A 26,106-nucleotide genomic window follows, 5' to 3' on the forward strand; every position below is an offset into this window, starting at 1 on the left:
ATTCCCTATATCTGAAATGGGCTCTGTCTTCTCTGACTTTAAAAGATGGTGTACTTGTGGCATTGACATCACCTCAATCTAAATCTAAATGCTGAGTACCCCCAAGTCACTACTTCCTAAATTTCAGATATTTATCTAATCCTCTGCTAGATAGCTCTACTTGGCATCCCAAACACATCCTGTCTCAATCTGAATTCCCTGTGGTTGTCATGAGCTTCCTCTTCAGTATTCTCTCTTTCACTTGATAACACCATCACCTGGTTTTGTCAATTTCCACCCCATAACTGTGGCATTTCCAATCAAACACCAAACACCAAATTATACTTACTTCGTGATCTAAGGATTTCTTGGCTCCATCCCCTTTCTCCATCTCTTATCATCCCTCCTCACTGGTCTGCCGAAATTTATAGTATAACCCATTCTCCACTGTGCAGCTACAGGATTATGTCACTTATCCCTCCCTCAGCACTCACACGCTTACATGCTCTGAATGGCTTCCCAGTGCACATGGGGTAAAGGTCAAAATCCATTAACATGGCTTACAAGGCACTACAAGGGCTGGTGACTGTGTGTCTCTCCAATCTCATCAGGCATACTTTTTTTCACTCACTGCCTCCTAGCCACTCTGGTCTTTCTTTTAGTCAAATATGCCATGCTCCTTCCAACCAAAGAGCCTTTATTCATGCTATTTCCTCTGCCTGATACAGTTTTCCCTAAATAACTCCTTTTCATTCTATGAGTCTTATCTCAAACACCAGTTTCTTGGAGATGCTGCTTTCCCTGACCAAACTAAGTGCAGCCATCACAGATTCCTAGGGCATCACGAACATCTCCTTCCTAACTCTTGTCACAGCTGTAATTTTACACTTGTTCTTACAATTATTACTTTATGTGTGTCTCCACTCACTAGACCCTAACCTCCAAGAAGGCAGGAACCACGTCTTGATTTCGCTCTTCCGCATATCCAGTGGCTATCCCGGTACTGCATATCTATAGCCTCTAGCACAGGGCTGGCACCTGAAATTGTTAAGTGAATGAAACTGCATCACTTCATCCAGAATTGTTCCCCTTAAATCTTCCCTGAGCACATTCTACCTAAAAGACCCACCAGATCTATCCCTGCCTGCCCTTAAATGTGTCCTCATTGGCTGCAAGATAAAGTCAAGCCTCACACTATGCAAACCCTGTCATGATCTTGACCTTTCTCTGGGCTCATCTCCTGCCCTCACTGCTGGGCATTTTATACTCCAGCGACCCTGGCCCAGTTTCCTGTCTTCAGCATACTGTGTCCTTCCTGGCCTATGTCATACCTACAGGCCTTTGCTCCTTGAATAGGCTTCATCAGGAATCACAGATTGTTAACATTTAAGCACATTTGAGCTCTCCCTTTCTCTCTCCTTCTCTCTCCCCCTCCCCCTCTCCTTCTTTCTCTCCCTCTCCCTCTCTTTCTGTATGTGCACTTGGAGGAGCATTTGAGAGTAAGTTGAAGCCGTCAGTGGTACTTCACCCCTGAGTATTTTGGGAGCCACCATCTAAGAGTAAGGTCATTCTCCTCCATAACCACAACATAATTATCACACTTGGGAAATTTAGCATTAATATAATACTATTGTACAGGAAAAATTCATATTTCCCCAGTTTCTCCAGTAATGAACTTTATAGCTTCTTGTTTTATTTTCCCTGCTATATCATTTCATCCCCCCACCCCCCCAATTCTACATCTGGTTTGCTGACTCTACCTCCTCATTTCCACACTGATTTCAGGAAGGGTGGAGACTGCAAGCTGTACATCAAAACCTGTTTCTTTTTCCTGAGCAAATAACTTGATCTCATTTCGGAGTCTCCCTTGAAATTGGGTGTGTGATTATGTGGCCAAGTTCTGATGACAGTGATGGGTGCAATGTCAGGGTCAAAGTTTTTATGAAGTAGCGAGATCTCATCCATGCTCTTGTCTTTTGCTAGATGAGTGCAGACAATGAAGACAAAGCTTTAGGGAACAGTGAAGCCACAAGATAGAAGGAGTTCTGGGTCCTCAAATCACTGGGTGGAAGACAGTCTCATGACAAACAGGGATACCTGCCTTGGGTTGTTAAGTGAGCAGAAATACACGAGTATTACGTTACAGCTGTTATGTAACATAATAAGCTGTGATCTATTTGTAATTAGGGTTCTATTTGTTAGGGCAGCTAACATCATCAAATGAGGTTAATGATCCTTCTATGGAAAGGGGACTATAGCAATCTTCTTATTCAGAAACTCTTATCTCAGGAGAGAATGAGAGGTACAGGGGAAGGTTTGGACCTCACAGGCTGGAAAATAGGTGGTCTCAGGAGCTATTGCCCTGAGCCAGAGAAGCATGCAGGAGCTCAGGACATGGAGACTCCGGTCCTAGATCTCTATCTTCCAACATGTGGGTGTGTGCTTATGTCTAATTATGCCTTCGTGCAATGAGGAGTCCATTGAAATCTTAAGTAGCATCAGAGAAAATAGTCAACACAGGGGCTTTTTATAAATGCAGAATAACTAACAAAATAGAAAGAGAAAATCCATGAAAGTTTGGTTTGACAGCATGAAAGTAATATGACTAAATAATTACAGCCATTACGTGAACTTCTCATTTTGTCTAATTACTGCACAGCACAATAAAAAGATTTATCATTAAACATGTCAGATTTGCTTTTTGTTGTTGATGTATTTGATCACAGTTCCAAACTTTGTTCTTGAATGTACAGTCTGCATTGTTTGTTCATGTTGCTGCTCACAGCTTAAAAAATTAGAGGGAAACTTTCTACTCTCCTGTCGTAAATAGCTTTATGGCTGAGTAAAACTTAAGAACATTTGTTGGTATCAAAATTTTATGGTTCTTATTAACTTGTTTTAATTTTCAGCTTTGTGAACTGGATTGGAAAGGTGCTGAGGAGTGAGAACTATTGCCGAGCCAGGGATCTGAGACTTTTGATGAATCCTCTGGTCTGGCCAAAGCCTGGCTGCTTCATGTAGCCAGTCAGACCACACTTGTGGTCAGTTAGACCAGCTGGGTTTAATCAATTTGACTTTGTTTCCAAGACATCTGCATCTCCAAACATTTAATTAATTGCATGTATTACGGGCAATATTACTTGTGTATATTAATTACATAATAATATACCAATGACATTAAAGTGTCCAGGCAGAGTTACTCCGTATGAGTAAAAATGGAAAATCTCACACTCAAATACCAGTTGATGCTATAAAATTATAACAGCATCTGACACTTGCTGGGCAGATACTGTGTGCCAGGCACTGTTCTGTTTTACGTCTTAATGAATCTTTACAACAATCCCATGAGGGAGGCAGAGTGCTTCACCACTTCCTCACCTAAACTTTGAGAGGGTATGGAACTTGCCCCAAATCACAAAGCCCAGGTAACTGGGGCTGTCTTGTAGATGAGGTCAGTAAACTTGTCTACCTTTCCAGCTTCTTTCCATCACTTTTTCTCCTTGGTATATCCTGAGAGAATGCGAGTCCTGGCTTAGACAAAACTGTGAAATAGGGAAATTTGTGTTCACTGCTCCTCCACTGTGCCTTGAAGATTTGGGGCATATTGACCTTGATTTGGGTGAGATAAGAGAACTCTCATTACAACTATTTCAATAAATATATATTCAACAAGTATATAGTATACTCAGTGTATGTATGTATATAGAATATATATATATTAAAAAATATATACCATGTGCTAGGTAGTGAGGACAACCCTATTTTCAACAAGCTTATGATCTACTTGGGAAAGACTGAAGAGTGAACTAGATAATTGTAATGCAGTGGGATAAATGTTGTGATGGGAGAAGTATAAGATTTTGTGGGAGCTTCTAATCCAAATTTGGGGGGAATCGGGGAAGTCTTCCTGGAGGAAGAGGCATCTATGCTGAGGTCTATAGTACAGGAGGGAATAAACCAGGAAAAGGGGGAAGGTAAGAAAAGAGGTTCCCAGGCAACAGAACCAGCAGTGCTGTGTGGGCCAGGAGAGACTGTTGCATACAGCCTGTTGATAGTACACAGGCTTCACCAGATAAGACTGAGTGATCCTTTTTAGAAAGTTTTCCCCTGTTTGTTACAGTGCCTGATTTTCTCAACGTTGTGCCATTAACAAATATTTCTATCAATAAATGAATCATATTTATTAAGTATTTACTATAGAAGGCATTGGGTGAGGCATTGAGAAGAATTTGAAGAACTCTGAGACCCTACCTCTGCCTTCAAAGAGTTTACTGAGTGTGGAGTTGTAACATTGTCAGAGGAAAAAAGAGGAAATTCAAATAAAAATGCAGACATTTAAGTAGGAGGAAGAAAAATTTGAGGATGAAACACTCAGGCTCTGGATTCAGACCCTAACTCCACCACTTTCTAGCTGTGCAACCTTGCACAAATTACTTAACCTTTCTGAGGTTCATTTCACATCTATCAAATCAGCGTAATAAAAGATCCTTTCCAGACCATGGCAGGGATTAAACAAGTAATGCCTGTACAACACTTAAATGCTGCTCAGCCCAGAGCAAGCTCTCAATAAATGTTTTAGCCATTAAGATATTGTTATAATTAATTCACTACATAAATTCTTGAGTGCCTCCTCTGTAATGCCTTTTATACTTTTCATTTCAGGCCTTCTGGCTTTGTGCCACACCAGCCATTGCCCTAGCATGACTCTCCTCCTTCCATTGGATTCTGCTCTCCAGTCAGCATCATCTTGCTAAAGAAGCATAAACCACAAGCTCTGGGGAAGCTGGTTTGTCTGTCTCACAAGCAGGCCTCAAAGTCTCCTGGCTACCTTCCTAAATTTCCCTGGATGGTACGTCTCACCACATGGTCGGGGTGGGAGGGACCACTCTCTCCTGACCTATCAGCTCTCTCTCTGCTTTCCTAGCCTTCTCTCCTTGCTCGCTTGGCAGCTAACTGCATACCATCCACTGACATCTTTTACCATGTTATGATATATTTTTATTTATTATTATTTCTATTAACACCTAGCATTTGTTGAGCCCTACTGTGTGCTGACAGGACTTGGCAATGGCCTTGCTTAGGGGATAGAGGATTATTAAGTTGGGTTGAAACATCTAGTTCTAAACTATTATGGAGTGCCTGCTCAAAAAGAATCACGAACCAAAAGCATATTTGTTTAAAAAAAAACAACAACGCTAAGATCTAATCTATTTACCCATTAAAGAACAAGTAAGGATTCGTCATGCGATGGTTTTGAAATAACAACACTAAAAGCAACTCCTATTTATTTATTTACTTATTTGATGGATGATGTTGAGGATGTCTGCTATGTTTCCCCCCACCCAGTGCCTGGGAAAATTGGGGCCCCATTAGGAGAAACTGGGGAATGACAAGGGAGAGCAGGTTTGATGGTACTGGCAGGAAATGGTAGGTTTAGAATTGTAGGCAAGTTCATTTCAAGGCTGTGGCAGACCATGCAAATGAAAATGTCCAATCAAGCAGTTGACAATTTCCGAATCGAGTTGAAGGGAGAGGACGAGGCAGAAGTAGATTTAGGCATTCTTCCCGGGGGGATGGACACACTTTAAGTAAGAGTCTTCTGGTGTCAGAGGTCCTAGTGAGGGGGCGTGCATTAACCATGGTGAGAAAGGCATCACCAGGACCATGTATGCTATGCTTCTTTGCCCAAGATGGAGGTAATTGACTGAGACCTAAGGGGCCTGGGGCTGCAGCCCCCAAAAGGCTTACCTTTCAAGTCTCCTCTTCTGTCTGAATACATAGTGTGAATTTTCTAGTTTATTCTGCAGTATACAAATAAGAGTTTAAATTATTTCTGAGTAAAACTGACTCTGTAGGATGACAGGGAGCATTTAGTCTGTGGCTTTACATAGGACAAATTAACCCCGGGCACACCCACATGGAAGGGAGCTCGCACTTTGGCTTATGCAGTAAGGAGCATTTTTTTAAAAAAAAATTTTTGTTGTTATTGCTTTTGTTGTTTGGGAAGAAATTTGATCATCAGATTGGCTAGTCAATTAATAGGAGAAGCCCTAGGGAGTGAGTGGGGCCTCACATAGGGATGTTTTGATGAGGGTGAGACCATCAGGAAGGTCTGGCTGCCGAGTGGCTATATGGTGGAGGGGGTTGCCTGGGGGATGTCAGGTCTCAGGGCCTTATAGGATGGAGTGAAGGACCCTGGAAAGGAGAAAGAAGGGTTGGGAAGTTGAGTCTTGGCAGGACTTTTGACCGTAAGTGGAAGGAGGGGGAGAATGCCTTGGCCTGGGTGATGGGGGCACTGTTTGCTTTGGGGCTCTGTGAACTAAGGACGCTCTAAAGTTCTCTGTAAGGCCACTAACAAGCTGAGATTTGTCTCCAGAGTGGAAACAGATTGCCAGAACTTCAGTCCCACAGCATATTTCACTGACAGATTGGGTGCGATTTTTCCCAAGATGGGGGTGTTTCTTAAAGCAGAGGAGGAAAGGGAGGCTGAGAGGGGGGAGGGGGTGGGGGAAGACAGCTGTCAGCTTCTTTGTGGCTTCAGGACAGCTCTTGCAGATGTGGGCAGAGCAACAATTGCCAATTCCCTGAGCCGCCTGCGATTCACCAATTCCCAGGATGCAGGAGGGTAAAGGCAATCCAGATTAGAGGGATCCCAAGAGGCTTCTGGACACAGAACCTAACCTCAGACGGGTTCACTTTGCATGTGAAGGAACATCTCTCCCTGCACCAAATTAAATCAATTTGATCAAAATTTGTAATGCAGAAGAGCATAATTAATTGAAGAATTTAATTAGGCACACTTTTGATGAAACTTAACAGGAGCCAGCAGGAATACTCTTGCTGTCTATTAAACATAATCCTGCCTGGTGAAGAGCTCTATAGTTGATGATCTTTAATGACTGCCCATCTCTCAGCTTCCTTGCTGGCATTCCAGTCAGCCTGGAGGAGGATGGGGAAGATGGGGAAGGGCGTAGGGATTGCGGGGGGAGGGAGGGAGGAGTGGGACATGGAACCCTCGCGTGGCGTCTCTTTCAAAGCAGTGTTGGTGCTAAACTTTCAGGGTACACAATTATTCGCTTTTCATCTGCCAAAGTGGAGAAACAGTGAAGAGTTGTGGGGAGGGCTGTTTTAGGGTAATGAGTCAGGGCAGAGAGGGCAGGGCTCCCTTCTGGTTGAGAGGCGACCCTGCTGGCCTTTTCTACTAATTGCTTTGGCCTCTCAATCTCACTTCACAAAGCGTGAATCTTGCACTGGCCTCCCAGCAGAAAACCAGAAAGAAGGCTTCTGGGAGCAGAGATCTGGGAAGAGCCCTCAGCCTGCCATCTTAGATGTTAGTAAATACTGCATTGCTGAAGAAATGATGGAATGAACAAAGCAATAAATGAATAAGTGATTCACCCAGGAACTCTGTTGAGAAAGGAGTTAAAAAGTACAGGCCAGACATGGCTGCTGCCTTTTTACAAAAAGTACTTGGGCTTCAAAGAGAAATTCTCCCTTCCTTCCTCAACTGTCCTTTTCTTCCTTTATCCGACCAGTGTTTACTGAGGCCACACTGCGGCAAGCGCTCTACCAGGAACTATATATTTGATGGGGAATACATAAGAGCCTGAGCTTTCTGTCCTCATGGAGCTAAGAGACTAGTGGGAGACACAGGCAGTGGGCACATGTTTAGGACTTATGAGAAGCTGTGAGAAAGAATAGCAGAAGAGTAATACTTTGGTTTAGGTCAGGAATTAGCAAACCACAGCCTAGAGGCCAAATCTGCCTGTTCCCTTTTTTTGTAAATAAAGTTTTATTGAAACATAGTCAGGCATATCATTTGCATATTGCCTATGGATGATTTGCTACAAAAATAGTTCAGTAGTCATGATAGAGACCACATGGCCTGTGTGGCTTAAGATATTTCCTATCTGGCTCCCTACAGAAAAGGTGTGCTGAATCTTAGCCTAGATGAAGAGGGCAAACCTCTTGGGACAGAGATTTAGCTCAGACTGGAAGACGAAAATTTAGCCTGGTTAGGAGTTGCATACTTTGGGAGGAGCAGGAGTGATGGCTCTGCAATGGGGAGCAGTTGGGTGTGTTCAAGGACCTAGAGGAAGGTCCATTTGATTGGAGGGTAGTGATGGAAGGACACAGGGCCTGGATGAGATGGAAGAGAAAGGAAACCCTGAAAAGGGGTTTAGATGTGATTCTGAGTGCACTGGAACACCGCTCGGGGGTTGTAAGCAGGGCCATGAGGTGCTGTAATTTTTAAAGAGCCCTCTGGCCGCAGTGGTCAGAGTGGCTTGGAAGAGAAATGGTCCCAGCTTCTGTTAGCTAAAGCAAAAGATGGTGGTGGCTCAGATCAAGGTCATAGAAGTAGAGGTGAAGAGTCATGGGCAGATTTGGAATACATTTGGGAGGTAAAATTCACAAGATTTAGAAATTGACGTGGAAGGGGGTGGTTAGGAAGAGGGAGGGATCAAGAATGATCTCCCTGAGGATTTTGGCTAGAGCCACTGGGTAAATGGTGGTACCATTTGCTGAGGTTGAGAAGATTGGAGATGGGGAAGAAAAGGTTAGGTGGAGTGATTTAAGAGTTCAGTACTTTTCAGCTTTCTTAAAATCGAGATTCGTATGAGACGCCAACTAGAGATGACAAGGAGACAGTTGGATATATGACCCTAAAGTATAGATGAGAGATTCAGGATGGAGGTAAAAATTTGTGAGTCATCGGCATATAGATGCTATTTAAGCAACAGTACTGGATGAGTTCACCTAGGGTGGGAGGTAAAGAGAAAAAGAAATAGGACCTACATCTGAATATTTTCTGCAGACTGCTTAGCTTCAGCTTGGCCTGTTACTCATTGATATCTATCAAAACATTAGGCTGAGGGTAAACTACTGAAGAGACTAAATTAAGGAATATGCTGAAAGAAATGCAATAAGCTATTCTAAAGCATATGCAGTTACTTTGAGATGAGCCCCCCCCCCAAAAGTGGTATCAAATGGAGGGCCTTTTGTCTCTTTGTATAATGAAAATATTGGTAGTGTATGCATTCTTGAATGTTGCATGAGAGATTTACTCCTCTGAGCATTTGTACATCCTTCTTCAAGTTGACTGATAGTTGAGTTGTTAAAAGTGGTTGTTCCCAATCACAGCTTCCCAGCAGTCATTTGACCTGATAGTTAAAAATATGAATTCCCTGGGCTCCCACCCAGAGTGATTTGTTAGATCTGTGGTAAGTTCCCAGGAATCTGTTTTTAATGAAGACCCCAGGGGATTCTAATATGGAAAACCCATTGTCTGGCATTTGGTAACCACTGTTTTCATGGATATTTCAAAGGCAAACTTGAGATTGTGTTACTCAAATAACCATATCTTCTAAACTGACAAGGATCTCAATATGTGAGGTTGGGATAAGATATAAATATTGTGCTTATACATACAATGAAATTACTGAGTTTCTTCCTCTTCCTTCCTCTTTCTCAATACCTCACCAAGGCCTGAAGATCTTAGTTCATAAAAATATTTCAGCCAACACACATATATACAACACACACACACACACACACACACACATAATATCTCTCCTTCTCTTTCCTTTTCTCTTCTTCTTGCACATATGCATACCCATGTGCACATACACTCCTATTTATCTTTGCCTTGGTTCAGGTCCACTGCCTGAAGGCAGGAACCACTGCCTTGGTGGTTGCAGTCAGGCCATTATAATAGTTTCCTAACTGCTTGCTTTGCCAGTCCAGTCAACACCAGCTCTAGTTCATCCTCCAAATTGCTGCTGGAGTTATCTTTCGTAAATCTGATTCCTTCAAGCTCCTACCCTGTGAGAAAACCCTTGTATCGGCTCCTCATTGCCTATTGGGAAAAAATCCAAATCCCCTGGTATAGTGTTCAAGGACTGCTATAGAATTACACTGATCTTGTCAGCATGGCTTCCTCCATTCCTGATCCTAATTCATTCCTGCCCATCCACACTTCACGTCTGTACTCACCTGTGCCCATCTGCCCCTCACACCTGCTCAGCCACCTCTGCCCATATTCACCTGCCTATCCATACGTGCTCATATATATCTGTCCAAACTGCACTACATGTCTTGGTCTGAAATTCATTCATCCCTGTAACTACCTGGTCAATTCTGACTCATCCTTGTAGATTCAACTCTTTTATTCCCTTTACTCTCTTCCTAGGCTCGAAAGGCAAAGCCTGGTATTTCTTCTTTTGTTCTCAACCTAGCAGTTTGTACATATTTTTACTGAAACATTTACCATGTTGCATTTTGATTATTTGTTTCTCACCAATCCCCAATTTCTAAATCAACCGGAAATTATTCATCTTTCTATCCCTAGCACCTAACTCAAAGGCAGGCTTATAGTAGGCCCTTGGCAACACATTGAGAATTTTTTCCCCCTCTATCCTTGCTGTCAGGTTCTCAATAAGTTGAGCTCTTGAGGCTGCCTGTCTATAGCAGCCCATTTTCCACTGTTTGATTTGCTGGTGGCTAGGAGAGCAGATAGTTAATCTTACTAGAATTTTGTGAAAAACAAAGAGTTAATGGGTTCCTGCAGGCACCAGAGTAACTCTTCAGGTTTAGTGCATGGTCTTCCTGTAGTTTTGTATCTTGCTTCCTTTGGGGTTCTCAGTTGTGTTCTGGTAATTTAGGCTGCTACATACTAATCTTTGGGCAATCAAGAAGTGTGTGTTACGTACACACACCATGCTGTTCATCTGTTCATTGTTCTCATACTGAAAATTAAAATGGAGAACAATGAAGAGGAGAGGCCATGAAAATTCATAGACAATAGTAGGTGTCCTTATGGACATAGTAGGTATCCTTAACCTAGAGTCCACAGATGGGCTTAAAGCATTCCATGAGTCCTTGCTGTGTTGTATATGACATGTGTGCACGTGCATGTAGATTCTTCTGGCCATAGGTTCCATAGTTTTCTAAGATTTTCAAAGGTGCCTGAGACCCCAAAGAGTTAAGACCCACCAATGTAGAATATGTTTTCATGCCTTTCTTTTTTAATGCCCATCTTTAAAATTAGCACATGAATCTTAAAAGGCCTTGAGAATGTGAATGATGTCTGTGCTATATGTTGACTTCCTTGTCCTCCAGTCTTGTCAAGAATCTCCAGACTTGCTCTGTGCATCCATTATTTTAGCCTCAAAGCCAAGGAGTGAGAAGGTGGAATCATTTCTAACAAATCCTATAAATAAACCCAGCTTCTGCTGTATTAGATCACTGTAAAACAGTTCCCTGAAGCCCAAGGGATTAAATAATAGAAGAAAATGCTTTGCATGAAACCATGCAGATGATAGAAAATATTCTCGCTATGGTAATTTACACAGATTACTTCATGACAAATTGGTTGTTTGAGCTGATCATGTTTATCACTGAAACCCTGCAGATTTTCTCCTGAGTTTGGAAATGTTGCAAATGTATTGTGAGGCCCAGGGCCTTTGTTACTGACTCACCACCATGCAAATGAACTTTAAGAAGTACTTGGTGGTCTTATAGCCAGAGCGACGGTGTTTTGCTTATGAAACGCTGGTCTTCAGTCTTCCATGTCAACATGTAGAAATTGCCAGGGTTCATTTAACATTTTTTGAGTGGTGCTGCCAACACAGTCTGCCGGGAAAGGGACATGTGATACCACTTGGTAGTGAATGGCCTTGGTGTCTTTATCACTCCTCCATCTCCCACTGTCCCCAACCTGTTCTTCCCCAGGTATTTCCATCTCATTAAATGATACTCATTCACCCACTTGACCAGAGAGGAAACCATGGGCACCATCTGGACTCCTCTCTCTCCTCATAGCCTACTCCTAAGTGCTGTTGAGCTTACTCCCTATCTTCTCATATCTGTCCACTTCTTTGGTTCAGGACACCAAAATCTCTTGTCTGGATGACAGCTATGGCTCCTAACTGGTCTCCCTCACTCCAACCTGTAACACCTTAACTCTGATAAGGTATCCTTTTCTGGCATCTAGGTGTCACGTGCCCATAGGATGGGATGGGTAGTATTTCACATAGTTGTTCATTCCACCCCAGCCTGCATTTTATAATCCACCTGGGATAGAGCCCACTTTTCTGCTGCAAGTTATGCGCCTATGGAATCCAATTTGAGGCCATTATCTGAGGATTCAATCACTGGTTTTTGTGATTGATTGGCAAGAAGTTTAGAATACTCAATTCAAGAAAGTCCCTCTTTGATAGCAATAATTTTTTGATTGCCTATTCACAGTCTTCTTTTTTCTCTGGAGGAACTCTTTCATTCTCTGAGGGCCTGGTGTGGCTGTCAATTACAGTGTCCCAGCCCCACCATAGAAAACACCTGTGACCCAGACTGGACCCACCCACATGTCCCTGACCTCCTGGGCCACAGTGACAGGCTCATTTCTGGGCATAGAACCAAGCCAGGCCATTTAGAGTCTCCTGAGATTGACAGTCGAACACAGACAAAGAGAAATCCTCTTTCCTTTGAGGATGCTACGCTCAGAGGATGTAGGTGTATGGCTGCTGGTAGCCATTTTGCCATTGATGAGATTTTATCTGCAAAATGTAGTCAACAAAGGCAAGTGATGATGGTGGTGGCAGTGGTGGTGATGGATAACATTTATTGAGTGCCATGCATATGCCAAGAACTAATCTAAGTGCTTTATGTATGTTAACTCATTCAGTCTTCATAGACTTTATACTTAATGATCATTATTATCATTATTATTGCTATTATTATCCCTATTTCACAGATGAGAAAACTGTGACATTTAGGGGTTAAATAACTCTCGGTTAAAAAAAGCTCTTAAGTGGGGAAGGCACAATTTGAACCTAGGCAGCCTGGCTCCTGAGCCTGTGCTCTCAACCATTTCACTCTGTGGCCTCTAGCACTATTGACAGAACAGGAAGCGGGGGACAGGAGAAGGAGAGGGAGAGAGGGGAAGGGGGAGGAGGAGGGAGACATGGGTCCCTAGGACATTGCTGGAGTCCTTGGATCCTGAACCCAGGGTTCCTGGATTCCTAGTGGTAACCCAATATATTTAATTTTTTTTACTTAAGTCAGTTTTAATTAGGTTTCTGTTCTTGCAGTTTGCCTAAAATATTCTGCCTCCCATCCTCTCTCATTGTGTCTCTTGTCTTACTGCCTTGCCTTGAATAATAATATCTTAAGAAAATAATATTCGAACATGGTAGAAATTTGGAAGATATAAAAAGATAATAGAAAGAAAATATCTTAAATGAAGATGTCATAACATTTGTATGGGATACAACCAATTCAAGACTATTATTTTTTGGGCTTCCCTGGTGGTGCAGTGGTTGAGAGTCCACCTGCCGATGCAGGGAACACGGGTTTGTGCCCCGGTCCGGGAAGATCCCACATGCTGCGGAGCGACTGGGCCCGTGAGCCATGGCCGCTGAGCATGTGCGTCTGGAGCCTGTGCTCCACAGCGGGAGAGGCCCGCGTACCGCAAAATAAAAAAAGACTATTATTTTTGTTTTCTTCCAGTCTTTTTTCTAATCATTTATATATACATATATACACAATAAGGTTCTACATATATAAGGTTCTTTCCTTTTTCTCTTAGCACTATATCAGTTGCATTCCCCCATGTTGTATATTTTTGAAAGCAGGATCTTAATGGCAGCACAATCTGCATGTGTGTGTGTGGGTATATGTCTTTCCACTGACTTCTCTGTGCTTCCTAGTGCTTGACATCTTTCCTCATTGAACCGTCTGCTCTGGAACCAGGAAGGATACCAAGGGCTGGGGTGGTCATGCTTGGCTTCTACCTGTATTCCTTGGTCTGTGTCTCAGTGTTCAGGGCCCTGGTGAGCAGCCCTACACCCCACAGCTCAGCTTCCAGCCAGGAAGGAGACTGTGTCAGCGATGTTGGAAGCAGAGGCCATCTTGCCGATGCTCATCCCTCTGCCCATGAGCCAGGAGGGCTCTGCAGCCTGCAGACGGGGAGTAAGACACACTCAGGAAAAGGTCTAAGCCTCTTCACAGATCAGCAAGCAGAAAGCCAGGATGGCTTGGCAGTTCCAGGCATGATTTATTTTAAGACATGCAGAGTTACCAGTTAGCACAGTAAGAAACCTCTTGTTCCTGCCTTTTTAACTCCATACATCAATAACAATTTACTTGGCAAAACCCTGGGTGCTGGACTTAAATATGCACACCACTGGGGGGAAACACAAGGATAACATTGAGAAATTAGATTTAAAATACCAAATAAACTCTTTTCACCGTATCTCTCTCAGTGAGTGCTGTATAAAGCCTCATAACATTTATGAGGCATTAAATGCCACATAAATGACTAGTTTTTGAAGTGTAGATGAAAAAAAGAAGGTGAATGAAGGAGTAAAAATAGCACAACTGTATATAATGCATATGTCGGTCTCCTATTTAACCTCTGGATGTTACCCCAAGCCATGAGCAGTGGTGGATTAAGAAAATAGACTTTAAGCCTCCAAAAAGGTACTGAAGGCAAAGGCTAGAGACAGAAGGGGTGTTCAGTAGTCAACAGCCAAGGAGAACATGAAGCCAGAGGAATTCAGAACAGAACAGTCATTCCAAGTCAAGTACAATCACAAAAGCAGAAACATGTACCCATCCATCCATTCACCCATATTTCATTATCTATCAGCTGTACTACTGCTATCACAACTATTAATTGTTCAACTTCGGACTTACTATTAATTACTATCATTTATGGAGGGCTAAGTTTGTGTCAAGTATTTTACAAAGTGTTTTGCATGAATCATCTCATTTAATCCTCATAACCATCTTGTGAACTGGGTTTTTGTCTTTACCTTAAATTGATGAGAAAACTAGCTCAGAGAGCTTAAGTGATCTGTGGAAGGTCAAGCAGAGAGCATGTGTCAGACCCACAGACCCATTGATCCAATCTTCCTCTCCATATTGTAGCTGTTGAGTTCCTGCTATGTATCATGCTTTGGATTAGGCATTGGGGCTACAAAGGAACCTTCAACAAGGCCCCTACAGCACTAATTCTGGGGTAGGTGAACCTGAAATCGACTAGAAGCTTTGGAGTCAGAAACGCAGTGGTCTCAGAGGTTGTCACTGGAACACCCAAAAAACAGTGTGCAGGCGGTCATGGTGACCTCAGGAAGAGATACCTAACTTCACTTGGGTGGATTTGGTATAACTCAACCTGGATCTTGAAGAATAAGTCATGTTCATGAGATAGAGAAGAGGGAGACATAGTCTAGGTGGGGGAAACAGCATAGGAAGAGACAATAATAATGATAAAATATATAGATTGAAACATTGTAGAAATTTGAAAAATACACACACAAAAAAATCCATGAAGAAAATAAAATTTGCTGGCTATAGCAAGTGATTCAAAGACCACACTGCAGAAGTGAACAGATTTGGGAACCAAGGCATCTCCTTTACTAAGCTGTGCATGTTGACATACAACTTATTGCAGCTGAGAGCCTGAGGGTACAAATGTATCAGTGTCATTGTGAAGTTGACAACTGGACAACCAGACCTTCCCTTGCAACCCCTACCTAAGTTTCCACCTCTCACCCTGCACCCTAGCCCCATTGCTAGATCCCCTTATTTGCTTGACTTTTTCACAGCACTTAAATATTATATGAAATTGTTTGCTTCTTTACCAGTTTATTGCCTTTCTTCCCACTAGAAGATAAACTTCAGGATAGCAGAGATTATGTCCATCTTGTTCTATGTTCCTTCCTTAGTAGGTAGAATACTGTTTGGCATGTGGTATTTGTCAAGTAAATAAGTGAGCACAACAGAAAAAAAGAACAAGATTCTTCCACTAATGCGAGGTGGGAGCAATGAAGACCCGTTATTGGCCAGGCTCCTGTCACTCACCTGGGACTCATGGTTTCTCCCTAATCACTTTTTTTTTTTTTTTTTTTTTTTAAGATGTTCGGGGTAGGAGTTTATTAATTAATTAATTAATTTTTGCTGTGTTGAGTCTTCGTTTCTGTGCAAGGGCTTTCTCTACTTGTGGCAAGCGGGGGCCACTCTTCATTGCGGTGCGCGGTCCTCTCACTATCGCGGCCTCTCTTGTTGCCAGGCTCCAGACGCGCAGGCTCAGTAGTTGTGGCTCACGGGCCTAGTTGCTCCGCGGCATGTGGGATCCTCCCAGACCAGGGCTCGAACCCGTGTCCCCTGCATTAGCAGGCAGATTCTCAACCACTGCGCCACCAGGGAAGCCCCCCTAATCACTTTTAAGTGGTTTGGAGTCAAAATCACTTCTGTTGCCCTTCAATGACTTGGGGAACATCAGAAGCAATGGCCCTAGACCTGCTATCCAAATGCTTCCTTTTTCCACCTTCAGATGCTGGCGGGCAAATTGCTTGCACTTGGTCAACACTTCCCCCTCCTGTGCCCACAGTAGACATTGTAAATCAATCATGGCAATTTTTCTCGTAGCCTTAGAATCCTTGTCAATACCACACTCTAGCAGACACTGCTAATCGATAGGGGGTGGCATTAGAGATGACACTTTTCATCCTGAGCATGAAAAAAATTAACAGATGTGAGAAGGGAGTAATGTAATTAGATATAAGGAGGAAGGGACAAATCTATATTCTGAGAAAATATTGTGAGCATTATGTCTTCAGGCTTCTGCAGCAATGACAAATAGAACAGCTTAGGGACTATATAGCACAGTGATTATGAACATGAACACTGATGTCAAGCTAGCTGGGTTGCAGTCCCTGTTTTACAGTTTTCTATCTGTAGTTGTGAGCAAGTTACTTAACCTCACTGAGCCTCAGTGTCATCATCTTTAAAATAGAACTAATAACCCTATCTAACTCATCAGATCGTTGCAGAGGATACAATAAAATAATCCATGAAAAGCACCTGGTCCACTGCCTAGGACACAGTAAGTGATCAATAAATATCAGTTACTGATTGTTTTCAAAATTGGCAGACTTATAAGCATAAAATTAACCACAGGCTGGATCTTGAACTCCAGAAACATTTGAGCTGAAATTGGTCCCCTCCCTCTCAAGAATACAGAAGACAAGACCACTTTCCATGCAACTTCAGCAAGTTTTCTATTTCCTTTTTCCAATTTTTATTCATTCATATTTAAACCACCATTATAAAAACATTAAAGTAAATGTTTCAAACAGTAGGCACTTACACAACTCATTTCATTTTTCCCGTTCTTTTCCAGTCTTTTCCCAAATGCAGGGTAATTTTTTAAAAAAAATGGTAATCTAGGTCTTCCTGGGTTTTTTTTTTCATTAATGCTCTGAGCCAGGAGATTCAGTTTTTGGGCCTTTCTCCACCACTTTGTTGCCACATGGAAGTCACTTGGTCTCTCTCAGGCTTAGTGCTCCCATCTATCAAATGAGATAATAACAGAAGCATTGCTTACCTCATAGATTTGTTGGATGGAGTAGATGAGAAAATGGATGTAAAAATAAGGTTTAAGGAACAGTTGTCTTAACCACCTCAGAGGGGAATTATCTACAGGAGCAAATGAAATGATAAATGTGAAGGAACTTATATAAAATGGTTAAATTATTAAATGAGTGGGGCAGGAGGAAAAGTTGAAATGTAAAGCTGAAAGGAAATTAGGAAATAATTCTGTAAATTGTGGAATAGAAGTCCTTTTAAAAATAATAGTAAATCTTAAAGTAATTTTCTTTGGTTATTATGGTAAATGGTTGGATTTTCTTGTTTGGTTTTATTTTTTTCTCTTTTCTAAAAAACACTTTAGATTCAATGGCAGTTTTTCTTCATAAGGAATACAGTTTCCCCCAAGGTCCTCAAATATTTAGAGAACCTATTAAACAAAATGACCTATGTTACACTAGGTGGAAGAGAAAAACTGTCAAACTGAAATCACAGGCAAAAGTAGGTAAGCATACAAACTATGTATGAAATCCAGACATCAGCAGTTCCTTCATCTTTCTGGAGTTTCCCCAGAGGAGTCCCCTCACAACAAAGGGTTAGTGAACAATGTTGGATTAACTGAGGACCTCACAGGAGAGATGCCAGAGAGACTTTAACCACAGTGAACAAACTTGAAATCTTCTACATCAGTCAGGAAAATTTAGGTGATGTTGCAGTAACAAATAATCCCCACATCTCAGGGTCTTAGCACAGCCAAAGTTTATTTCTCACTCAAATTGAATGCCCAAAATGGGTCGACAGGGAGATTCTGCTCAGTGTGCTTACTCAGGGAGAAAGACTGATAGAGATTCCATCTTGAAATGTGCTTCTGTGATCACCTCAGCAAGGGGAAAAAACAATGCCCATAAGTAACACGTGTCTTTTCTCCTCGCTTCTGCACAAGTCACGTTGACTGAAGTCAGTTGCATGTCACACCTGACTTTAAGGGATATAGGGAAATGTGACTGCATATGGCTGGGAGGAGAGGCAGAGATGTTTGGTACACAGTAGTAATGACCATCATTACTACTTAGATATTCTTCATCTCTGAGGTCCATTTATCTCTGTTGTTCCCAAGGAGGATTGGGGAACAAGGGAAAATAAGAGAAGGGGTGGAGGGAATCTTTTTTTTCCTCCATTTCTTATTTGCGGTGTTCAGTTTTCCTGGCTTTTCTTTCTTTCCAGATCATTCCTTGGCCTCTAAATTCCTCAACCTTTTACCATGAGGAGCAGTTCCACTGTGGCTTATAGTGTTATTGCTCTCAAATTTTCATGTCAAATCCATCTCTGGCCTCAGCTAGTAAATAGACCTTCTGTTACCAGATCCCATCTTCTTCAGAAGAAAAACGTATTTTTTTCAAATACATATGTACTGGCAAGTGGATATTTCTCTGAATTTTACATTAGAAAAGTCTTAAGAGGACCAAGCAGTTCAGCTTTTAAGTCAGGAACATGGGATCTGGGCCAGGCAATCAAGGATGCAAATTTGGCTCCTTCACTGACCAACTGTGTGACTTTAAGGAAATTCCTTAGCTTCTTTAAGCCTCAGTTTCCTAATCTGTAATATGAGAAATAATAATTTCTATTTCTACATAGAGTTGTAATGAAGATCTAATGAGGACAGTACCTGGCACATAGTAAGCCTTCAGTAAATACTGGCTCCTGTTGTAATGCTCATCTCCTCCTACAACCAGGAATCCCTTTCTTTTTTTAAAAAAATTTATTTGTTTATATTTATTTATTTATTTATTTTTGGCTGCGTTGGGTCTTCGTTGCTGCGTATAGGCTTTTCTCTAGTTGCAGCAAGCAGGGGCTACTCTTTATTGCGGTGTGCAGGCTTCTCACTGCGGTGGCTTCTCTTGCTGTGGAGCAAGAGCCTAGGCGTACGGGCTTCAGTAGTTGTGGTGCACAGGCTCAGTAGCTGTGGTTCTAGGGCTCTAGAGTGCAGGTTCAGTAGTTGTGGCGCATGGGCTTAGTTGCTCTGTGGCATGTGGGATCTTCCCAGACCAGGGCTTGAACCCATGTCCCCTGCATTGGCAGGTGGATTCTTAACCACTGTGCCACCAGGGAAGTCCGGAATCCCTTTCTTAACCTTAAACTTTGTGATTAGCACAGAAAACACTGGGACCATCACCTCCTTGAATGTGGTGTATTTACCTTTATTAAATCACAATATTAAGGTTTCTTTGGTTAAAAGTGTTAGGAAACAAACTCAAAATGTCTTAAAAGCAAAAAGAAACAAAAAGCCAGCTCATATGACTGAAAGATCAAGGATAGTAGGCTTCAGGCACAGTTGAATCCAGTTGCTTAAATAATTTCATCAGAGCTCTCTGTTTTCTTTATTTTCTTCATTTTGGTTCTATTTTCAGGCTGCTTTCTCCCTCATGGCGATAAAAAGACTGCCAAGCAGCTTCAGGGTCACTTCTTACTTTCCCCATAACCATGCTCAGCAGAGAGATTTCCTTTTGCCCAACATTTTAAATAGAAACCTCAGAATTGCCTTTGATTCGTTCTGCTGGAAACCTGATTATCTTTGAAATAATCATTGTGGCCATGGGGATGTGATAGACTGATTGGGGCAAGCCTGGTATTCTCTATACCAGAACTGGGAGTAGAATCAGCAACACTGGAATCATTTGCACTGAGAGTGGTGGAGGGGTGTATATCCAGAGAAAAACAGCTTTCACTTCCCAGCAGAAAGGTGAATGGATATTGGGCAAGGAAAAACAACAGGTAACTTTACACATTTTATGGATACACATCAATTTTGTCCCACTATTGACAAATAGGCAATATCTGTATCAGTGCCCTCCCATTCCTTGCCCACAGCCAACAATGGAAATCAGTCAGAACCCTCTTGTCCAGTGAGCTCAGCATATATTTCAGAATCCTGCTCAACACAGTGTTCCTGGGAGCTGGTACAAATTGACAGCAGTTTCCATGAAAGATGAAACTATTTTCTCTCTCCAGGTTATTTTCAGGTGAACTGTTAAACCATGTTATTCCTTCCTCATACATTCTAGCTGACTTTTTTTAAACTTCATAACATGATGTTTTTCCTCATAACATTTTATCTTGCCACATTTGGCCTATCGGCCTAACGATCCTAAGATCGTTGGGATCTTATTCAGTCTTGGTTCTCTCATTCAAGTTTCTGTTATACTTCAAGTTTCATGCCATCCATAAGCGCAAGCCATGTCTGTTTTGATCAATGAAAAATGGAAGGGCCAAGAACTGAGTCCTTGGTACATCTCAAAACATCACTCTCTAGTCGATTCCAGTTGTGAACAACAAAATTGATTCTGGAATGGGAAAATACCAAGTGCAATATAGTTACACACATGTATACATTCAAGTGCTATTATATCTCCATTCTCTTTCTTTCTGTTTTTGATTGACCTGGTAAAATAAACCAGTCATACCTAAATTGATTGAACCTGCAGGGTTCAATCAGGACAAAGAGCAATTCTCTAACAAAAAGGAGAAAGAACTTGGATCTGTCTTAGCTAAGTCCATAATAGCTCCAAAATAAAATACTTTTCTTTTCCCAGCATGGCAAGTTGCAGGAAGCACCATGCCCTGGCCCTGGAAAACAATGTGCTTGGGTGAAGCAGAATTGGTTTGGCTCATGTCAACAGTTTGTTTAGCTTGATGTAGGAAGAATTTAGGGGCATACATGGAGTGGGAGAGCTGTGTCCTGCGTCCCATGGGAATCCAGATCTGCAGAGCGGGAATATAACTCTACATCAGAATACAAGCTCCTCCTGGTATTTCGGAATCTGCCTCTTGCGGCTTAACACGGACTCTGTTCTCACACCCCAGCCTGGATGCCAAGGGACAAGGCCTCCATGGAACATTTGATTCCTATCGTAGAAGTTTAACCAAGAAAGGTCATTGGGTTTTGTTTTTTGTTTTTTATTTTAGTAATGGGAGAGCACATGGAACCAAGGGCTGGGCTGGTTGTTTGTACAGTACAGACCCCATCAGGCTTTTTCTTTGGCCCCCTGCTGTTTGAAGAGGTCTTCCAGAGTATCATTGCTGGGACTCAGGAAGCCAGAAGCAGAAGTGACATCGCTTCTTGTTAGTTGGGCTTAAAGCATCCCTGTATCCCCCAGCTGATCCGTAGTCTTGTTTCTTGAGCTAAGACTCTTTTTTACTTTTTCAACAATGTTATGTACCTTCTAGCCCTCTCCCTCATTTCTACCACTGAGATCATCCTTTCCTACAGTGTGCAGAGGCCTCCAATATTGGAGAAGCTGTCCTAAGCACTTTACATCTATTATAGCTTATATAATATTCACTTGGGCCCTAAGAGAGAAGCAGTATTATGGATTTATGCAAATGAGGACACTGAGGCTCAGAAACACCAGGGTCTGGGCGCACAGGAACAGAAGTGTGAATCTAAGCCAGGCCTTGCCTCAGAGCTAACTGGTACCCAAACGTTAGGCAGCCTTCCCTCCTAGTGGGTAATTCAACCATTGTTGACTGAGCGCCTACTATAGCGTGCTGGCCTTGTGGGGATATCATGAGAGATATGCCTCTGTCAAGTCCTTCAAGAAGCTGTCTGTCATCACTTCAAGCACTGATCCAGAGCAAGCAGTGTGTAGCCAATTGGAAATTGTATCATGGTCAAAAGTAAAGCTCCACCCCTGAGTGGGATCCAGAGCCAGCCTTAGATGTGCGTGAATGCTGGTGACCACACACCTCCGAACTCCTCTCCAAAGACCCGATGATCCTCTATTAGAGATATGGTCCTTCAGCCAAAGATGCCTGTGACAGCACTAGGCACAGGGCCTTGGGGAGGGCCTCTGATTGCTTGAGCCAAGTCCAGAGATGCAAAGACTGTGTCTACACAGTTGACATGATTGAGTGTTTGCAACTAGGCTTGAAGAAGACACTAGTGAGCCCTGGGTGTTATTTGGGTGGGGGTGGGCAATAGAAAGCCCCTATTAAAAGTATTGCCTCTGAGGAGGGCAGAATGGGAAGTGACTGTTTAATGGGTATAGAGTCTCCTTTGGAGTGATGAAAAAGTTTGCAACTGGATTGAGCTGATAGTTGTATAGCATGGTGAATGTACTGAATACCACTAAAATGTGTACTATAAAGTGGTTAATTTTATATTATGTGAATTTCTCCTCTATAAAAATAATAAGAAAAGTAAAAATATATTGCCTCTGCCAAGTGCCATAGTGCCTACAGTACTGTTGTTCATGGTAGGGCTAACCATCCTCTACCACCACCTCCCTTCAGCCCCTGTTCCCACCTCGACCCATTAAACAGGACCTTCTGCTTGTCTGAAGCATCGAGAAGGTAGCTTCCAGAACTTCTTTTCTCTCTCTTATTTTCTCTTACCTCTGAGAAGAGGTGCGCCTTCCCAGCTTGGTGGGGTTGGGGAAGGGAAGTAAACTGTTTCATGTCTTTGACTTAAGGTTATCCACAGACCTAGTTAGCAGCTCTGGGTTTATAGTGTTACTAGTTTTACTGCATATACACAAAGGGACCTGAGGCCTTTACAGTGCTGCCCGGAGCCACCTCCTTCTTCACCAGCGGCTCCCTGAGTCACTGCCCAGCACCAGATCAAAGTGTACCTCTCCATCTGTGTTCACGCTCTCATCTGCAGGAATACATTGGCTTCATTTCTCTGGGAAGAGTTTTTCTATAGGGAACATCTTACCTGCTTTCTCATCTACCTTGAAGTTCTCAGTGTTCAATGACAACCACCAAAAAGTGACATGAAGCTATTTGTGTAGTAAAAAAATGTAGTTACTGATTTCCTTTACATCAGTTTGCATTTTAAATTCAAGTCAAAGGGCCCTTTTCACAGTCAGTCACCAGCTGCTTCAGTTCCATTTGCCCTTCTAGGCTGATAGACACGTGACTGAAGGTTTAGAAGGGCAAGTTATCTCATTTTTATGAAATCTGTCACGTTCAGAAATCCGGAACTTCAAAGGAAAGCAAAAGGATCTTTTCATCCCTTTCCTTAGTTTGAGTTGCTTTTTCTTTGGAAGCTAATTTCTAACTGTAATCCAAAAAGAAAGGAGGTTTGAGTAATTATGCTGTGAATCTGATCTACAGAGGCAGCCCACTGGGATGCTGTTTTCCTCAGGAGCTATAATTTTGGCCAAAATCATCTGGGAAACTTTCCTCTTCTTCTAATTTATTCTGCCTATGGAGACATTGTTAACCATGCCAAAAATGCTTCACATTTGTATAGCCATTTTAGATTTTTTTCCAAACCCTTTTCACATTAATCATCTCACTTGATCTTTACAAATCCCTTGAGAGGTGGATAGAGAAGGGATTGGGATTCATATATTACAGATGAGGAAAGTGAATCCCGGAGAGGTTAAGCAACTTGCCAAGGTTACACAGCTTTCAGTCAGAGAGCACCAAGTCTAGAGGGCATATTTCCAACCCTCTAGCTTTACACGTAGAGTGAATCACAGACATGGATTGCTGACCTGTTGGCCTACCTCAGAAACCCAACTGTAAAAGTTCTAGGAGGTGAAATTCCATTCTCGGACATATTTGGTTCTCCTTCCTCATTAATATTTGACTTGGGCATCACAGTTCTTCTTTCGGAGTTATGTTTATCATGAGGTGACGTGTTCTCTTTGCTGTCTGCCTGATGCTTGCAGAACTCAGAGGGTGGGGGGAGTGATTTGGGTAAATCTTCCTTTGATCTGTTTTAAATAAAATCATATTTACAAGATACACTTCACTTCTTTTGATGTGCAGCTCACTAATTAGCTCACATCTGAGAGCAGTTTCCCTGGGAGAAAAAAAAAATTAATTAGTTCATTCCATCTCGAAAAGACACAATTCTTGAACGATTTATGGTATCTGAATGATTAATCTCCTTTAAATACACATATGTTCAGGAATTTTACAGTTAGGAGGAATGTGTAATGAGAAAGAAGACAGAAAGCAAAGGGGAAAGGAACAAGGTAGAGAGAGGTTCAAGGCACAAGCCCTATTGAGGGCCAGGGAGAAAGTTTGGGTATCGTTTATTATTCAGGTAGAATATAATTAATTTGCAGAATGATGGAGTAAGCAATATTTGTTCCAAAACCTTCTCAGGTCTCTAATTTTTTCTTCTTTACCAGCCCCTGGAGGCCAGCATCTTTAAGGTCAATCAAACTACTGTGAACCTGCTATCAGGGAGGAAAAAAAAAGAGAGAGAGAGAGACTTATTTAACTTACACTAAATTGTTCCTGGCTGATATCACTTTCCATCTAGCTTTACTCCTCCCACAATTATTTACTCTTTAATAAGAAGCTGAAATTGTATCACGATGACTGATCCTTTATTTGTGGATGTTTGGAGATGGTCAGTGGCTGTCTGATTCATGTCATATCCTGTATACAATAGGGTTGTGAAGAATAATGCTATGATACCTTGTGATATCTGCCATGGGCACAGAAATTGGGAGTGGCCATATATAAATCATGTATCTACCCTCCTGATTACAGCTCGTAGGAGAAAGCAGTATTATTTAGCATAGCAGGGAGACTTCTTCACAGTTCATGATATCACACTGTAAAAGGTATCACCTACTCCACTCAAAAGGTTGGTTGCCACTATAGATTATATTTCCAGTGGGTAAGTGATTTTCTTCACTTTAGCATTTATATTGTAAATTCCTTGAGAATAGAAACGATTTCTTTTTGTATTTCGAGGTTATGGCTCTTAGTTGGCCCTAAATAAATATTTGTTGAAAAAAGCACAAAGGAAGTAACAGTAAGTGGAAAGAAATGTGCTAGTAAATAAAAGTTGGGTGAGACTGAAGGAAGGGTATAATGTAATAGACCTGTAGTAGTCAGGGTTCTCCAGAAAAACAGAAGCAATAGGATATATATATATATATATATATATATATATATATGTATATATCTCCTACTTGACTCATTCAATTATGAAAGCTAAAAAGTCCCAAGATCTGCCACCTGCAAGCTGGAGACTCAGGAAAGCCGATGGTGTAGTTCAGTCCAAATCTAAAGGCCTGAGAACCAGGGAAACTGATGGTGTAAGTCTCAGTCCGAGGGCAGGAGACTGATGTCCCAGCCAACAAGGAACAAATTCTCCCTTCCTTCATCTTTTGTTCTATTCAGATTGGATTGTGCCCACCTACATGGGGGAGGGCAATCTGCTTTACTGAGTCCACTGATTTCAAATGCTAATTTCAGCTGGAAACACTCTCATAGACACACCCAGATATAATGTTTAGCCAGATATCTAGACTCGCCATGCACCAGTCAATTTGACACATAAAATTTACCATCACAAGACCCCTTGGATGAGCTAGTAACTGAAATTAAGCAGGTTTAGCTCCAGTCATCCTGGGAGCCCACACAAAATTAGCAACATATTGAGGTATAGAATTCTCATTCTATTATTTAAAAACCTATGCAAGTCCATCTGGAGGGACAAATTTTTCCTTTCTCTAAGCCCTAGGAGAAATATGTCATGTGGTTTATCCTTGTTAAAGGCCATTGAGTAATATAAGGGTCAGATCTTTGAAAAGCGTTTTGTAAATAATTCAGCAATATTTTTTAAATGGAGTGGGATTTTTTTTTTTGCATCAACTCTCTAAGATGTAGTGGAAATAGCACTAATCTGTGACCCAGTGAAGATATTTCTGAAATAATATGAAACAAAGTAGTAGTATGGTAGGAGAGTTAGCCTTGGAACTCCCACCAGCCCCACAGCCCCAAGGT

General features: G+C 41.9%; 1 protein-coding gene across 9 annotated transcripts in view; it reads left to right on the forward strand.

Annotated features, from left to right (window-relative positions):
• Window positions 1-26,106, forward strand: part of ADRA1B (adrenoceptor alpha 1B) — a 627,213-nt gene that overhangs the window by 267,874 nt on the left and 333,233 nt on the right. For 8 of the 9 annotated variants that reach the window (XM_073802761.1, XM_073802764.1, XM_073802766.1 and 5 more), the window contains one exon: window positions 4,642-4,828. The exons of the other annotated variant lie outside the window; for it this stretch is intronic. The gene's annotated coding sequence lies outside the window, so the exon portion shown is untranslated. The remainder of the gene's footprint in view (window positions 1-4,641; window positions 4,829-26,106) is intronic. 9 annotated transcript variants of the gene reach the window in all.

Source organism: Tursiops truncatus, chromosome 3, assembly GCF_011762595.2.
Source record: "Tursiops truncatus isolate mTurTru1 chromosome 3, mTurTru1.mat.Y, whole genome shotgun sequence".
Lineage (NCBI taxonomy): Eukaryota > Metazoa > Chordata > Mammalia > Artiodactyla > Delphinidae > Tursiops > Tursiops truncatus.